Source organism: Mesoplodon densirostris, chromosome 6, assembly GCF_025265405.1.
Source record: "Mesoplodon densirostris isolate mMesDen1 chromosome 6, mMesDen1 primary haplotype, whole genome shotgun sequence".
NCBI lineage: Eukaryota > Metazoa > Chordata > Mammalia > Artiodactyla > Ziphiidae > Mesoplodon > Mesoplodon densirostris.
Window position 1 is genome coordinate 14,915,278 of NC_082666.1, and position 12,494 is coordinate 14,927,771.

Below are 12,494 nucleotides of genomic sequence, written 5' to 3' on the forward strand. Positions count from 1 at the left end.
ATATGCCTTTATTCTGGAGTCATCTCAAGCACTGACCAATCAGAATGGTCACCAACCATACATCTGGAATAGGCTCCTGGAGGACCCATGCTGGTTTGTGAAGTCTGAGGGGGGTGTAGAGAGCCCAGGGTTGGCAAAGGCAGTGAGGATGAGGTTAGTGCTTTCTCGTGGGCTCAGGAAAGCAGATATTTACCAAAGGGCTCAGACCCATTTTAATATTTTATCAACCTGTGTGGTCATACCAGTGCCCACCAGCTCAATGTTAGCTCTGCCGTTAGTGTTTCTCAGTACATAGATTTGGAATTATTTACTTGTCTGATTTACCCATTAGACTGAGAATTCTTCCAGGACAGAGACCTCGGGTCTTATTTATATTTGTCTCCAGAGCCTAGCATGGCACCTGGCATGGAGAAAGCCTATTGATTTCTAGGAAGAACTTAAGGGCTGTCCCTAATGAATCAAGATGAAAGCATTTCCCACCATCTCCAAGGAGGTGGAGCCCTGAATTTGATGGGTCATATGTAAATTTACCCATTGAGCTGTTTTGGGTTTTTCTTTTGTTTTGCTTTGAGTGGGCACTTTTTTTCTACTATGCCTTTTTAAAAAATAAATGATTATGGTTGCGGCTCACTGTTTCATTTCTTCCTTCCCAGACTATACTGCAGGCTCTTCCCCTAGTCATGGGAGGGGTGGGCTGGATCAGCTTTTCTTCACCTCTTAGTGGTAAGATTCAGGGATTGGCTTCAGTAGTCGCAGGTAATGAAATACACAGAGCAGGCCCCATAGTCGGCTTTGATCTAAAACTACTTAGGACTAACAAGATGAGGAAAAAGAAACGACTGGGCCCAGGTTACTAGAATTTTTGACACTGGGGTTTGGGGCTAAAACCAGAGCTAACAGTAGTGTCATTTTTCTTCATATTGTGTCAGGCACTTAGTGATGGGAGCTTTGGGGCAGTATTTGAAGATTCCCAAGCTCCCTGGTCATAATTCCAGTCTAGCACTACTTTAATAGCACACAAATCTCACACCAGTTTTTAACACAGAATACTGAAGGAAGAAAAGAAGGAAGGAAGGATAGTTGAAAGGAAGGAAGGCAGACAGACAGAAGAAGAAAGCTATCTGTCCGTCATCAGTGAGCTAATGAACAGCCTGAAATGATGGTGGTGGGGGGTTGCAGTCTGAAAGTGTCAACAGCTACTGAGCTAGGTCTGATTTTGGAAAACAATGAAATCTGCAGTAGGGAAAAAAGTTGTTTTTTTTTTTTCCTGAGAAGCAGAGCATTGGTATTCCTCTCAGAATTTAGGAGCTTTTAGTTCTGTTACAGGGTAGTGTTTCTTTCACAAATAATATTTTCAACATCATAGCCCTTGGCTAACATTAACTGATCCAGATATCTCATTTTCACGTTGGCAATGCAGCCCCTCCCATGAAGAGCTAAAAGCCGGTCTGTTGAAGGGACATTGCAAAACAAACTCAGCCCTGTGGAGACTGGCTAATCTGTTTGCTTTGCAGGGTTGGCTGTGTGGCATGGAAATGCCACACTTCCCTGGAGCTTCATATGGGCAGGAATCACTTGTTGAGTCATTAATAATGAAAAAAGGGGAAAGAATCCAGGTATCTGACAGTGCATAGATGGGAAAGTTGGAAGCTGGGTTTTCATTTAAAGTTTCAAGTTTAGTAGGGAAAGTAGCGAGGCACACACATAATTCAAGGTAAGAAGAGTTACAAGTCATAATATAAATCCAAATAATGTACAAGGGTGATTCAGAGAAGAAGAGGAAGGATCTCACATTTCTGAAGGGTGGGAAGAGAGATTAAGGATGGAGTTCAAAGAGGTAAAAGCATTTTGAGTGGACTTAGAAAAATAAAAGGAATTCCATTGAGTGACAGTTGGTGAAAAGGTCATTCTAGATGGAGGGAAGAGCATGAACTAATGCATGAAGTTTGGAAAATGTAAAATGTGTTAAAACATTCATAATGATGACTTTGGCTTATGCATATGATACATGTTGAAGTGAGCAGGAGCTATTCTGAATGGTTTTTTCTCAGAAGAGTGAATAGGTAAGAACTGTATGTTGGAAGGTCCTTAAGTCTACCCAAGGTGTGAATCTGGAAACCAAAATGAATCTAAGGTAATTACTTGTAATTATCAGGAGATTCAATATTTATATGTTCCATTTATCTCCCTGTCTTTCTCTCTCTTTCTCCCTTTCTTTTTCTTTCTTTTTCTTTCTTTCTTTCTTTCTTTCTCTCTCTCTCTCTTTCTTTCTTTCTTTCTTTCTCTCTCATTATGGTTTATTACAGGATATTGAATATAGTTCCCTGTGCTATACAGTAGGACCTTGTTGTTTATCCATCCTGTATATAATAGTTTGCATCTGCTAATCCCAAACTCCCATCCATCCTTCCCCACACACACACTCTCCCTTGACAACCACAAATCTGTTCTCTACATCTTGAGTCTGTTTCTGTTTCATACATAAGTTCATTTGTGTCATATTTTAGATTCCACATATAAATGATATCATATGGTATTTGTCTTTCTCTTTCAACTTCACTAAGTATGATAATCTCTAGGTGCATTCATGTTTCTGCAAATGGCATTGTTTCATTCTTTTTTATGGGGAATATTCCATTGTATATATGTACCACATCTTCTTTATCCATTCATCTGTTGATGGACATTTAGGTTGTTTCCATGTCTTGGCTATTGTGAATAGTGCTGCTGTGAACATTAGGGTGCATGTGTCTTTTCGAAGTATGGTTTTTTTCTGGATACATGCCCAGGAGTGAGATTGTTGGATCATATGGTAATTCTATTTTTAGTTTTTTGAGGAACCTTTATACTGTTTTCCATAGTGGCTACATGAATTTACATTCCCACCAACAGTGAAAGAGGGTTCCCTTTAGGAGATTCAAGATTTATATATCTCTATATCTCTATATCTATCTGTCTGAGAAGGAGAGGGAATCTATCACAACATAGGGAGATGGAATATTGAAAAGGGGGGCAGGTTGCTGCAGTGTAGCAGAAAGAAGAGTGATTTTTAGAAGATTCATCTTTAAATCCCAGCTCACTTTAACTTAGTAAGATTTGTTTTCTTCATTAATAAAGATTAAAAAATTTTCAGGATTATTTTGAGAATTTTGGCATGTGTTAGAGGATGACACCTGGAACATAATAGATAATTAACATGCTTTTTGCTTCATCCTAGTCTAAACATCAGATGCTTAAATCTTATACATCAGGGATTTCAGCATTAGTAAGAGTTACACAAAAATTATTTACCATCCAATTCATTCCATCCATTCTTGGCAAACTAATTGAAGACAAAGTGGGCATTGAGTTCAGTTCTTCAGAGACTCAAGGTACTCCATGAGGAGGCCACCTAAGGAAGATAGGATTCCTGGAGGCAAATAAACTCATGGAAAATAGAGGCATAGAAAATCCCCTGGGTCTGCCTATTTCATGAAGACTGAGTAGACACACACTTTATGCATATAACCAAACTCAAGCAGACACTCGAGTCCACAGATTCATAATTAACATGTCTGGGGCTCTTTTAGCATTATTCAAAATGTCTTTGACTGAAAGACTCCATTTGATTCCATTTTTAGGTCCAGATGTGAGACCTTTCAGCTTTCAACCAACAAAGACCCAGATGCGTCTTTCCTTAATTAGTGTAATGAGGCCTTTGTCTCCTGCTTTATGACAAGTAACTGAATTTGCCCTTTTGGTGACAGGTCCTTCAGGGAGTGATCTGAAGACTTGTGTCACAATGCCTCTAATGTACTAGGTCATTAAGAATAGTTGTCCAGCTATGAAATTAGTTATTGACTAATATTGCAGCAGGGAGATCATTATGTTATAAAAGAAAGGGAAGTAACGTTTATGCTCTGGGCCACATCTTCCTGAGAGCCCTAAACATGGAAGCTGTGTAATTATTGCTACTTGGCAAGAAAAATGATAGTTCAAATACTCACATGAAATGATCATCTCCAAGAGTGATCATCTGAAATCTCAGAAGGGTGTGTGCTTGTGTGCAGACACATGTAAAATACTTAGTCCCATTCTGCCCTACCCTAGAGCTAGGTCTTGGCATTTATTTTAGTACCAAATTCTTTTAGAACCTGACTTTTTCTATCATTCTCTGTACCACCACCAAATAGTGTATCTTTCTATGGTACACTGTGAAAAGTTCTTTGGTCAAGGTTCTAATTTGTAGGATTTGTTGTAACACACAGGGTTCTGAATGTATTTCCATGAGAGCTCTAAAGGAGTAAGAAATAACCTTGTGGGATCAAGAAGGTTTTTCCTAAGGTGGTAACATTTGAACTGGGCTTTGACAGCAAGTGAGAAAAAAATGCCTGGGGAAGAAGACTATAGAGTATTTAAGTAAAAGAAATAGAATTAATCCATTCAATAGATTGTTTCAATAATGTGGAAGTATTACAATAGAAAAAGTACAAGAGCCATGAGGGCACACAGCCAAGGGACTTAATTTAGCCTTGGTTGTGAGGGAAGGTCTCCCTGTGTAGAATCAACTCAGGCAAGGGGTGGTGAGAGAGTGAGACTGCAGGCAGAGGGATCAGCATGTGGAGATCCAGGGGTGAGAGAGAAGTTATCTTGTCTGGGAAAGTGAAATTCTTTTGGCAAGGCTAGAGTATGCCATATAAGGAAACAAATGATGCAGGATGAGCTGGAAGCAGTAGCTGAATGATAGAGCATGAAAGGTCTTGTAAGTCATATCAAAGAATTTGGATTTTGTCTTAAGGCAATGGTATATCATTGAAGAATTTTAGGCAAGAAAGACATGATTGGTTACACAATTAAGAAAAATACTCTGGTAGCTGTAAGGACAATGGATTAGAGTGAACAAAGACTAGGGGCAGGTTGACCAGTTAAGCAATCCTCTGAGTAATCCTATGAGGTGAGTGATGATGGTCTGGAATAGATGATAACAGTGGGATGGAGAGACATGAAATATGGAGGTGGAAGCAACAGAATTTGTGTGCATATGAAACAGAAGAGCCTGCTGTGTGTGGAGAATGTCAAGTGGCTCATTATAGATTGAACACAGGGTGCATGCATGTGTATAAGGAGAGATGAGCTTGAAAAGGCAAGTCAGAATCAGATTGTAAAGGGCCTTGACTCCTCTGAGGAGTTTGGCCTTATCATCAGGATTTACGAGCTCTGCTCTCTAACTTCCCATGTCTTGGTAACCTAAACTGTTCTAAACATCTATTATAGGATTCCAATTTCATTAGCATTTTAACACATTGCCACATTTCCACCCTTGAGCGGCCAAGCATGGTTATATCTTCATATTGGAGAGTAAGTCATAATCAGGCAATCCAATACTTTCCACTCCATAAGGTTTTTTTTTCCGACATTTCCCATTGTGTAATCGCCATCTATCTGCTCAGTTCATGTTGAGGTCTCACTTACCTGCACTGGCAATTTCCATATTGTATCATTGCACAACAGCACTCAGCGTGGGATTAGAGTGTCAGAGCTGGAGGTGATCACTGAGAACAATCTAGTTCAATCTCTTCATTTTACAGTTGGTGCTCAGGCAGTTGAAATGATTGGTCCAGGCAAACACAACTATTTCAAGCCCAGAAAAGACTCACTTGAGTCTTTCTTCCAGCCACAATTCCTGGTAAAGACAATGTCATACATGCTAGGTCCTGCCTGGGACGGCTATCCACCTCTTCCCCAATTATCCGGGATCAAGGGATAATTCTGGTTGGATTTCTTTAGGCAGTTTTCATCCAGTCTACTTTGTTGTCCATTTTTCTGCTCAAACTACTTAGCTTGCAAACTATGCTCTATTTTCTGGTGATGGAGGAATTTTAAATGGGTAGTTGAGCCCTTCTGGGGGAGTATGGGAAGAACTGTTGAAGAATAACAATTACCATTAACATTTAGTAGGGCACTGAATGTGCCAACCACTGACTTGAAGTGCTTTTAGCTGTTACTAACATACATAATTCTTACAACAACCCTATAAAGTAGGTACTATTATTTACCCACTTTATAAATATGGAAACTGAGGCACTGTCAACTGACCCCATGTCAAATTGTGACTACGTGTTGGTTCTAGGATTTGAGACTAGACGTCTGGACAGTGGAGCCTTAACCACCCTTAGCTACCACACTGTAGTGTTCTTAACTGCTATGCTGCAAAGCATTCAGATTGAACAGAACATTGAAAACTGAAATGCCAGTGTCATCTCATCATACATTTTTATAAACATTTGCCAATTTGTTGGCTTTTGAAGCTTATTAGGGTAGTATTTATTATCCACGATATTTCCATCTTTGGAATAGTTTTCTTTACCTCTGTGAGCCCACAGTCATAAGTGGGAGGTTTTGCTAAGTCGGGGTTGGGGTGGCTGTGCTTGGGTCAGATACAAGCCAAGAAGATGAAGGCAGTCTGCAGTGAGAGAGGCAATGAAGCTGACCCCAAGCCGTGACCTCCTCATGGAGGACAGCCGCCTGATTTTTGATGGCCTTTCACTCTGTGGGTTCAGTCGTTCGTGAAGCCCAGTTGAACTTCCTCTTTGTAGCTTCTTTGGAATGTTGCCTCTTTTTTCTGGAAAGGTTCACCAACTCCTCCGAAACGTTCCCATTTCTAAACAGTGGAGTCAAGTGGGACAAAACTGGCATCAAGAGCCCTCCACAGGGGATTAGGGAAGGGGCCAATTATCTGATAAGGGGCTTTGGATTGGGGGTGTCCCACAGTGGCTGCCCCCCTCATATGAGAGCAGAAATGGAAGAGAGCTGACATTTAGCTTACTGCCAGCTGCTGCTGGAAATACAGATATGGTTAATTTATCTACAAATAACAATAAAAAGGCAGACTTTCCTCTTCAGGCCATACTCTGAATACAAGGGAAATTGTTAATAATATTCATCAATTATTCTTTATAGTAGTATTTTAAATGTTTTTCAGACATCACTTCCTGTTTCTCATAATAATCTTGTGATACAGACAGGTAGTTCTTTTGTTTTACACATGAAGTAACCAAGCCTCAAAGAGGTAAAGTAATTATTCAAAAGTCATGAAAATATTGAGAATAATAAATGCTATCCTAAGAATCTTCAAAACTCAACAAATTGGTAGACGATGCCAATGTTAATACAAGTGTGTACTGACATTGCTATTTGAGTTTTATTTTTTTTCTGTTCAAAATGTTTTAATTACTGAACACTTAGTATTTCTACAAAATAACAATCAGTTTGGTCCAAACTTTCTTCTTTCTTTTTTTTTTTTTAACATCTTTATTGGAGTATAATTGCTTTACAGTGGTGTGTTAGTTTCTGCTTTATAACAAAGTGAATCAACTATACATATATGTATATCCCCATAACTCTTCCTTCTTGTGTCTCCCTCCCTCCCACCCTCCCTATCCCACCCCTCTAGGTGGTCACAAAGCACCGAGCTGACCTCCCTGTGCTATGTTGCTGCTTCCCACTAGCTATCGGTTTTGCATTTGGTAGTATATATATGGCCATGCCACTCTCTCACTTTGTCCCAGTTTCCCCTTCCCCCTCCCCGTGTCCTCAGGTCCATTCTCTAGTAGGTCTGCATCTTTATTCCCATCCTGCCCCTAGGTTCTTCATGACCATTTTTTTTTTTTAGATTCCATATACATGTGTTAGCATACAGTATTTGTTTTTCTCTTTCTGACTTATTCACTCTGTATGACAGACTCTAGATCCATCCACCTCACTACAGCTATTTGAGTTTTAAATGCCTTGGTCTGTGGGAACTGTTAGCACAGCACATTTTGTCCATGCTTTATTTGTGAAGATAATCATTATTTTATGTTATAATCTCAACTTCTGATCTGCTTTTGCTTAGGGAAATGGAGTTAATAGATTAAAAGTAGATACTTTATGAAGTCACATTATTCATGGTCTGGACACGGCTGCTAGAATTCCAAGCCTACCTGGTAATCCATTACCTCCAAATCTCATGCCCATTAAATAGGAACAACAATAGCTGACATGTACAAGATATTTATTATATGCCGGGCACTCTTCCTGAGTTCTGTGTCTTAAGCTGATCTAATCCCCTCACCCCCAAAACCACCTTCCCAAATTCCTCCCCTGGGTCATCCAGTATTCCTTATCCAGGACTCACAATCTCCTTGATATCCACAATTTCTTTTTGGAATGTTCCTTGCACTCTCCTGCCTTAACTGAAATATGTCTGTTCCCTGAGGGTGTTCTATCCTCCACAACCTTATTGAGAGGGCTATTTTTTGTCATATGCCACATACTTCCACACCAGCAATTGGAATAACTAGATTTCTTCTATCCATTGCTGCTCCTTGCCTTTTGCAGAAGTTTATATTCTTCGGACTACACTAACTGCTTCCTGTTTTCTCATTGTGGTTATCTACCAACACTCTCATCACTCTCCAGTTAGGTTCCTGTGTCATAGTGTCTCTCTCTATGCTATGATCTATTCTCATTCCTGGAAATCTCAAAATCCTGATGGCCAACTCATCCAGCATTCTAATCTCTGTTTCTTGATGTTAATTACCTCCAATGAATTTTATTTCCACTCCACTTCAGCCACTTATTCCCATGACCACACCCTAGACCCACATTACTTGAAACCACGTCTTTTTCACAATAGTTAATGCAAACATCTATTCTCGAGTCTTCATATCTTTCAGTCCATGGACCCCACCGCTATAACACCTCCTAACTTTGCTTCCTTTCTTGGCTTCTGTGGGCCATCATTATCATTGCCATATCACAAAAGCTCTCAGTGTCTCTGCTCCTCACTCCCTCACATTATCTGCTGTCTAGATGAAATTGATCCCGAATACCTCCTCAGTGCCTGTACATAGGCATCTGAACAAACCTAGGGAAAACCAGGCTCTCAAACCTCAAGTGTGCTCCAAACCCTGTGCCCCAGTCCTCCTGTGATTCTCTAGTCAGCTTGCTTCTGCAGACAAGGAGATAACTGCATTCAGACCCTCCATTCCTTGCGATAGAGTCACCCTCCATCTAATCTTCACCAATACTTCATCAATGAAGTGGAAAACATATACCACATCTATAAACCCACCTCTACCTGTGCTTGTCTTCTCCTTCCCTCCTGTTACATCTGAGAAGGGCTTTTCTTCTTTTCACATTAGAGGTCAATCCTTTCACAAGGTCTCTCACTCAGTCTTCTCTCACTTCCTTTTTTCTCCTGCCATTCATCCACCTAGCTCCTGTCTCATCAGCCTCTCCTCTAGGGATCCATCTCCTCCCCACACAAATGTACTCTGCCATCCCCTTTTCTCAGATAACTTTCTCCTGGATTCCACATCTCTCATAAGTTACCACCACATTTCTTGCCTTACTCACAGCCAACTTCAAAAACTGTTGTCTACTAACACCAACTTTACTTCAACCCCCAAACACTCCTCAGTCTACTCCAATCTGGATTTTCCCCAACAATCCAAGGAAAAGGCTCTTGTCAGGGTCAATTATAACCACCTCAGTAATCCAATGTTAAATCCAGTGGCAGTTTTTCCACCCACATGTTATTAAATCTCTTAGCTTTAATCAAAGTTATTCACTCCTTTCTTCTCAAGCCACTCTTAGTAATCCCTCTTCTCTCTCTAGCTGCTTTTTCTTGACCTTCTTTGTATGTTTTTCTTCCTCTACCTGATCACTAAGTGTTGGAGCACCCCAGATCCATTCTCCTTTCTCCGTATACTCTCATTAGAAAAACCTTTCTATTTTCATTGTTTGAATGCCATGTATATGCTGATAACCTCTAAATGTAAATCTCCAGCACAAATTGCTCCTAAACTCCAGATTTGTGTATCTGCTTGCCTACCTGACATCTCTTTTTTAACATGCCCCAAATCTCCAAAGATCATGTTCTTTCTCTGTCCTTCCATCTCATTAAGTGACACTGCCATCACCCAGTTGCTCAAATCAAAACCCTTAAAATTATGCTTGAGTCTTTGCTCTCTCTTTAACATCCAAATGCTTATCAAAAGTTCTGTCATTTCTATTTATGAGAAGTGTTTCAGATCCACAGACTTCTACCTATCTTTCTTCCACATTCTCCCAAGGGCTCCATCATCTCTCTCTTGGACTACTGCAGTGGCCACTGAAGAAGTGGCCTTCACCAAATCTCTTACTTTCACCAAATCTCTTCCTCGTAGAAGAGCCAGAGAATGCTTTAGATACATAAATCATATGAAGTCAGTCTTCTGCTTTAAATGCTCCCATGGTTTCCCTTCACACTTAAAGCTCAGCACCTTCCAAGCCTGCAGACACTATATAATCTAGCCCCTATTGACTTATCCAACATTATCTTGTGCCCTTCCTCTCTTGTTCCAGGACCACAAAGAAAGGGTTTGGCCCCAGAATAAATTTAGGGGATCCACCTGGCAAAGGTGAATCCTGTTATTCCTCTTCATAAACCTTGTCCATTTTCATATGTACTTACAAGTTATGATTTTAAATTGAACATTTGTTTATGTCCTTACTGTTTCCTTCTCTCACTGAATTGTAAGCTCCATGACTTCAGGGTTTATGTCTGTTTTAACCACTAATACATACCAGCAGGTAGACAGTGAATGCTTTATAAACAACCATTGAATGAATGAGTGTTGATGGACAATAATTATAAGGTATAGATGTAGATAAATGGCATATTTGATATTTAGAGAATCAATATTTAGATTGTACTTTGGGTAACCTTAAACTACATCTCAAGTGAATTCTGAGGTCCATGTGGCATGTACTATATTAAACAAACGAACACTATTACTGGTGGTTTAATGCAGTCATCACCACTGTCGTGTTGTGGTTGCCATTGCAATCATTAGCAGTTTATTAAACATATTTACTGAATTCCAAGAATTGTGCTAGGCACACAGTTGAAAAGAGAGAGATGACACACTCTTTATGGGAGAGAAAGTAGAGAGACATTAAAAGGCAAACAAGTAAATTCAGAAAAGGCTTTGTGATTTGGACTTTCAATCAAGTTACCTTTGTTGACATAGGAATGAAGACAAGTGGTTCCAGGTACTTTTACATGCAAATATTATCTTTATGCACTCAAAGCAGCACTTGAAAACCAGAAAACAGAAATATAAGTCATAGTCTCTTGTCTCAAGGAATTCATATCCTGGAGAAATTAACTCTGGCATTCTTACTATATTAATCTGCACTCCAAATAGAGGACTTATTTCTGTTTTTATCCATAACATTGTTGCCAGATTAGTAAGAATTTTCAAGACATTAATGGATTGATTTCAGCATAATTGTAACTATATTAATTCAGTGCAATTACCTCTCAGTAAAATTTAAATGCAGCTAAATTGAAGAAATTAGAAATATTTGAAATCTCTAGTTGGAAGCCTTGAGGCATTGTAATCTTGTCTGTTTTCATCTCAGTGTATTTGTAGTTAAGCTCTAGGAAGATGGTGAGTACCTTTCTTGCAAGTTGAAGAGTTTCAAACCCTATCAGCACTTTAGAACTTGGATTTTGCAAAGCAATCAAAAAGAAATAAAGAAAAAACATACACACAAAGAAAACCAAACCCTGAGCTGCCAACTGGGACCAATGTACCCAATCATTCAGCACATTTTTGAGTACTTCATTACAAACAGTTGTCCACAAGAAAATATTTAGATGTAGGGAAGCTAATAAGGGAGCATAGCTGACGCTACAAGGGGAATTACAAAAAAGTTTTCAAAATGCAACATCTTAGTAAAGAACTCTGGCTTAGAGGGATCAACATCATGTGGTCAAAAAATGCCTGGGCCCAGACTTAGAGGATCAGCTCTGCCATTTATGAGTAGTTCTACTTTGAACAGGCCACTTGATCTCTTGCTTCAGTTTTCTAGTGAATCCTGCTCTTCTAACATTGCAGTGCAATTGTGAAGATCAAATGAATGTGGAAGCACTTTGTCAACTATTAAAAGCTTTGCAAATGTAACTAAAGGGGATGATTGGAAAAGCACTTCAGAACTGTATTTAAACAAGTAGAAGGAATCTGGTAGCAGAACTTCTGAGGACAATGTCCAATTTATGAAGATTGGCTCAAAAATATCCTCAAAGCCTCTAGTTTTATAAATATACTTTGTTCCATTTTTTTTGCTACTTAAAAAAAGAATGTTGACTCAGCTCTTTTAATGTACATCTACCCGTGTGCAAGGCTCTGTGATAGGGTCCATGAGGGCTAGTGAGATACAGGATGTTGACATTTCACATTCTATGTAAGTTCAGAATCAGGTTGGAAGAGAAGGGAAGGTAAAGTAATTTTAAATGCTCCCATTGTGGTAGACGCTTTTCTTACTATATCTCATATATGTGTTGCAATAAATTAGGGCGAATTTTTTTTTCCATTTTATAGATGCCAAAAAGGTCCACAGATGCTAAGTGAGTGTCTGAGATTAGGGTTCTTGAAGTTCAGATTAAAGAACTCAAAATGATTTTTTTTAAAGTCATGTTCTTT